Source organism: Molossus molossus, unplaced genomic scaffold (genome assembly GCF_014108415.1).
Source record: "Molossus molossus isolate mMolMol1 unplaced genomic scaffold, mMolMol1.p scaffold_m16_p_9, whole genome shotgun sequence".
In the NCBI taxonomy this organism is placed as follows: domain Eukaryota; kingdom Metazoa; phylum Chordata; class Mammalia; order Chiroptera; family Molossidae; genus Molossus; species Molossus molossus.
This window is the reverse complement of record NW_023425403.1, coordinates 28,243,732-28,250,389: the sequence shown is the minus strand read 5'-3', so window position 1 is coordinate 28,250,389 and position 6,658 is coordinate 28,243,732.

Sequence of the window (6,658 nt, the reverse complement as noted above, 5' to 3'; positions counted from 1 at the left end):
TATCTGTATAAAAACCCAAAATAGCCCTGGACAGTTTGGCTCAGCAGTTAGAGCGTCGGCCTGCGGTCCAGAGAGACCCAGGTTCGGTTCCCGCTAAGGGCACGTACCTCGGTTGCAGTTTGTCCTTGGCCCTGGTTGGGTTGTGTGGGTGGCAACCACTCGATGTGTCCCTTTCATGTAGATGTTTCTCTCTCTCTCTCTCTCTCTCTTTCTCTCTCTCTCTCTCAGTCTCTCCCACTCTATCTGAACAAAATATTGAAAAATGTCCTTGGGTGAGGATTAAAAACTAATAATAATAAAAATAATATCAACAATATATTGAGAATTGAAAAATGTGTGGTTATTTCCACGATTTTTTGTTCTTTGCACCTGAATCATTTTATGGGTGAGTCAAAACAGAGGAACGTAATGCATTTTTAGATAATTCTGTCTGAAAAAAAATCTCTGAGGATTGGTTGTTTTTTAAAAGAAACATGATTTGAAAACATTTTTCTTGACTCTACTTATCCCACTATTCAACTAAATCTATTCTACATTTGACTGTAGAAACACTCCTTTACTATCCTATTTTTATCTCAATCTTTTTAACTTCAAACTTCAAGATCTTTTATATTTCTGAAATACATTCTCAGATGATCCTCATTCTTTATTCGTCTTCATTTTTATTTAGCAATAACCAAATCCAGTCATGCAGGATTGCACAACAGTACAGTAGTTCAAACTCTGAGTTAACACCCTCTTTATAAACAGTGAAACTGAAAAAAATGCTCCAGCCTCCAAGAGTATGAGAGAAATCACAAAAAGAAATAAAATATGACATTTCCTTCTTCTCCTATGAACAGTCAAAAATTTTAGACTCTCCACTGAACTGTGCACACACAGAGCAGATCCAAGGAAGTACAGTAAACTCCCAGAACTTAACTACAATATAAATGACTGTCCAAATCCCAGAATAAACCTTGAGTGGTACCAGCTAACAGAGGTAGCATAGAAAAAGCTTTGAACTGACTTTGAAACTCCTCTACAGGGAAGATGATACAGCACTTGTGGTCAGAACCTAACCAGCATAATTTCATGCTAAAACAAACAAAAAAATCAGCCTTCTCCAGAGGATTTTAACAGAATCTAGAGCCTCACGTCATAGTATAATCCAAAGTTACATAACATTTAAAAGCCATATAATCTGACTGAAGTTTAATAGAAAGGAAAATCAGCAGATGCCAATCTTGATAGAATGCATATAATAACCATCTGCCATGAGAGAAATGTGAACATTCATTAACTTAATGAAAAGCTCCACCTTCTCAGTAGAGAAACTAAAAATGTGAATCAAATGCAAAATTATAGTGTATAATATAAAATGAATACATGCTACTTAACAACAAATGGGTCAAGAAAGAAATCAAAAGATAAATTTAAAAATACCATGACACAAACAAAAATGAAAATACAAGATACCAACATGCATGAGATGAGGCAAAAGCAGTTCTCAGAAGGAAGTATTAGTGATACATACCTATATCAAGAAACAAGAAAAATCTTAAATAAATAACTCTACACCTCTAAAAACTAGAAAAAGAAAAAGAAATGAAGCCTAAGATTAGTAAAAGGAAAGAAATAACAAAAATTAGAGTAGAAATAAATAAAATAGAGAATAGAAAGACAATTTAAAAAAATCAAAGAAAGTAAGAGATAAAATTGACAAACATTTATCTAGATTCACTAAAAAGAAAGGAAAAGAAACACAAAACTCAAATAAATGATAGCAGAAATAAAACGATACGTTTATAACTGACAGCACAGAAAAATGAAGGATCTTAAGAGACCACTATGAACAATGAATTTGACAACCAAGGAGAAATGAATAAAATGCTAGAAAAACTGAATTATGAACTGAATCATAAATAAACAGAAAACAGAATCATAAAGTAACAGAAAACCTAAACAATTTGCTTACTAGTAAGGAGACTGAATTAGTAATTAAAAATATCTCAACAAACAATATTCTAGGACTAGACAGCTTCTCTGGTAAATCTTGCTGGCTCTTACCTAGTTCCTTTGTTCCTTTCTTCCTCTTGTGCGGTCTTCCTTTGTCACGTGATCACTTTTTGTAGTGTATGTTTTGATTCCTTCTTTTTTCCTCCTTATTTTATTTTCCCATTACCATTGCATCCTCCTATATTCTTTTCCCTCTCCCCCCACTGGCAGTCACCACACTATTGTCCATGTCCATGAGTTCTTTCTCTTTTTCTTCCTTTTCTGGTCAATCCCTCCACTCCCTCTACAACTACCTGCCCAGAGCTGTCTGTGTGCTCTGTATCTATGAATCTGTCTGTATTTTGCTTGTTAGTTTAGTTTGTCCATTAAATTCCACATATGAGTGAAATCATATGGTACTTATCTTTCTCTAATTGGCTTATTTTACTTAGCATAATATTCTCTTGGTCCATTCAAGCACTCACTAAAGGTAAAATTTTCTTCCTTTTTATGGCAGAGTAATATTCCGTTGTGTAAATATACCAGTTTTTTTTTAATCCACTTGTCTGTTGATGGATACTTCGGCTGCTTCAGAATCTTGGCTATTGTAAATAACACTAGAATGAACATAGGGGTGCATATATTGTTTTGAATTAGTGTTTTGAGTTTCTTCAGATAAATTCCCAGAAGTGGAATTGCTGCATCATAAGGCAATTCCATTTTTAATTTTTTGAAGTAACTCTATACTGCTTTTCACAGTGGCTGCACCGATCTGCATTCCCACTAACAATGTACAGAAAACATACAATGCGCTAAAGATAGTCTATTCAATGAATAGTGTTGGTAAAATTAGACAAGATGTGTGCAAAAAAATAAAAATAAACCACCTTCTTATACTGCACACAAGATTAAACTCAAAATGGATTAAAGACTTAAATGTTAAACTCAAAACCATAAAAATCCTAGAAGAAAACATAAGCAATAAAATTTTAGACATTTCTGATAGCAATAATTTTTTCTTATATATTTCCTCAGGTAAGAAAAATAAAAGAAAAAATAAACAGATGGAACTATGTCAACAACAACAAAAAAGACAACCCACTGAATAGGAGAACATATTCACTGATATATCTTATAAAGGGTTAATATCTAAAACGTATAAAGAACTTATAATCTCAACACCAGGAAAACAAACAATCTAATTGAAAAATGGGCATAGGATTTGAATAGACATTTTTCCAAAGAGGACATGCTAATTTCCTTCTTCTTTATTTTTTGTACATACTAGATAGTTTTTATTTGTGGTTACCATGAGCCTTCCAAAAACCATCTATTTTAACCTAGTAGCTTAATTTCAATTACATACAAAAAATCTACTTCTTACTTTATTTTTGATGTCACACTTCACATATTTTTATATTGTGCAATTATTAACAAATTCTCTTGTAACCTTTATCCCAGAGTTAAGTGATTTATACTGCACCTTTAGAGTAGTGCAGTATTCTGAATGTGTCTCTATACTTGTCCTTTCCAATGAGTTTTTTACTTTCATGTTACTAAAAACATGTGTTGTCCTTTCATATTGGCTTAAAAGACAGGTCTAGTGGTAATAAACTCCTTCAGCTTTAGTCTTTCTGTGAACATTGCCATAGCTTCTCTATTTCCAAAGGACAGCTTTGCCGGATACTAGTTGGCAGGTGTTTTTTTTGTTTCTTTCTTTGTCTGTTTTCCTTTCAATGCTTTGAATACATTCTCCCACTCTCTCCAGTCCTGCACAGTTTCTGCCAAGAAAACTGTTGATAGCCTTGTGGGGGTTACTTTTGATGTGATAAGATTTTAAAAATGATTATATTTATTTTACAGAGAGAGAAAGGTAGAGACAGAGATAGAAACATCAGCGTGAAAGAGAAACACACCCTCTACTGGAGAGCGAGCCCAAAACCTGTGCATGTGCCCTGACCAGGAATTGAACCAGGACCTCTCAGTCCATGAGACTGACACTTAATTCAATGAGCCACACTGGCCAGGCTGTTTTTTTTTTTTTTTTTTTCTTTTCTTTTTCTTTTTCTTTTTTTCCTCTTACTGCTCTCAAATTCTCTTTGTCTTTGATTTTCAAAGGTTTTATTTCAATGTATCTTGATGAAGTCTTTTTTTATGTTGAATCTGTTTAGAGTTCTATCAGCTTTATGAGTCTGGATTACCATATCTCTCCTTAGATTTGGAAAGTTTTCACCCATTATTTTTTAATTAAACTTTCTGTCCCTTTCTGTCTCTCTTCTTATTCTGGGACTCCTATTATGTATATATTTTTTCATTGATGGGATTCTAAAATTCATGTAGGCTTCCTTTTACATTCTTTTTTTCCCCTTTTCTCCTCACAGGACAGTGTTAGATGACTTGTTTTTGAGTTCACAGACTTTGTGTGTGGGTGTGTTTTGCCTGCTTAATAAAGTCTGCAATTGATACTCTCTATGGTTTTTTATTTTATTTCATTTATGATCATTTTAGCTCCAGAATTTCAGTTTGGTGCTTTTTAAAATATTTTTTATCATACTGTTAAAACTCTCATTTATTCATGTACTTTCTCTAGATTTTATAGAGTTCTATTTGTGTCCCCCAATAACTCTATGAGCTTCCTTAAAACTGAAAAATTATTATATTCATTTGGTGGTGTTGTGTTTTCTAGACTTTTCATGTTCCTTGAAGACTTGCATTGCTGTCTTTGCTTTTGAAGAAGCAATCACCTTTCCAGTCTTTACTGACTGGCTTTAGGAGAGAAATACCATCACTGGTCAGTCTGGCTTGGGATTCAGAGGGTCTCACATCTTTTCTATGGATGTACCTGTTCCACAATCTGTGTTCTCTCTGCAGGGGAATTCTTAAGATTGTATGCTTTGTCTCAAACTGTAAAGTGAAGCAGAGTGTTGAGAGCCCCCTGCTTGTTTTTCCTATGTTGGTGCCCTGACATGCTCAGGTTTGTGAGCTTTCTCCCAACCCTATATAGTCAGAAGAACTTTTTGAATGTTCTCTGTAGTCATCTGTGAAGACTAGCACTCTCCGTTCATGGGAGCATGAGCAGAAGATGGGCATGGGAATGGGGTGAATGAGGTGCATGGTGCTTTTTACTGCTTGTTGATTTGTTGGGGAAGTCCACAGGTAAAGTGTCCTCAGTGACTAGTGAGTGGGCTTCCTAATGGAGTCCACAAAGTGGTTAGTAGGATCCTCATCCTACTGACAAGTTCTGTGCCATGGTTGGTGTGCTATCGGCTTCTTCCAACTCTTCATCCATGAAGATGACTTTAGTATTATGAACAGGATGAGAACAAAGGGATCCTCATAGGCAATATCCACTGTGGCTGGGAGGCCAGGTTATCACACACTCTCACTCTCCTTCATGGGAGAATTGCAGGCCTAGGGGAACTCTGTTGGCACTGAACTGTGCTGGCTTGATAAATTGTCTTTTAAATTTTATCCTAGAGTTAAGCAGTTTACATACCACCATTACAGTAGTTGGGTATTCTGAATTGGAGGGGTCATGTAAATAAAGTGAAACTTCTTACCTTCTTCTATGCATCTGTTCTCAGATTTTATTGTCCTAATAGTGTGCTAAAACCTTACCACTGAAGTCCAACCCTCCCACAGAGGTACTCTCAACTGTGGGTATTTGTCAAAATTGCTGAGTTTGGTAGTAGAAAAATTCTATTCTGCCATCTTACTGACATCGTTCATCTATCAAATGCATATAGCTTTAGATCAAATTATTATCTCAAAATCTTCACTGCCTTTTTCTGTGGCCTCATGGTGGTTAGAGTGTATTTCCTTGCTTCTTAACTTTGGGTTCTGCCATAAAACTTTCGACTACTGGAATTTTACTGTTGTGACCCTGTCAGAGTTTTAAAATGTGCTGTCATAGTAGGGTCTCTTGTACTTTTACTATATCCATGAGAAGAATCTAACGTGGGCAGCTGCTAAGTCTCCAGTGTATAACTTCCTAATGACACAAGACATTAGGCACAAAGCTGCCCTGGTTCAGCCACAGGTCTGCAGCCTGAATTAGACCCATCTCAATCAATCCATGCTCACAGACATTACAAATAAAACATTGTTAATTGTTGCTGAATTTTGTGTCTATTTTCAGTATCACTGTTATAAGTAACTAATCCATACCCTCTGACACCATCAATTTTATTCCTTTGTATATTTTCAACAGAAATGTAAGTAAATATTCACAAAGGGACCTCTGTGGTTGGGAGAGGCAGAATAAATAGTGAGAGGCAGATAGGAATATCAAAGGGCACTGAAGGAATATTTTTCTTGCCGTCTGCTTTGGGATTTCAGCAGGAGGTCTGCACACAGACCTCTGGGTGTGCCCCAGTAGAAAATTCTTTCACAAAGCATGTATACCTCTCCCAAGTCCCAGGTGCTAAACCTGAACCTCCTCCCACTCTGATGCCAACTCTTTGTGCATGCATCTGAGAACATCTTGGAAAGCTGGCCCTGGTAGGAGAAACCATCAACTTGAGCTTGTAGTGCCACCTCCTGGAATTCAAAGGAATGATTCTTTTCTCTCTTAATGTATCTTTATTGTTGAAAGTATAGCTGTCCCTCTTTTCTTCCCCCATTGTTTCTAATTTCCAACCTGTTGAATTACAAGAACCAAAATAAACATATATTCTTAAGA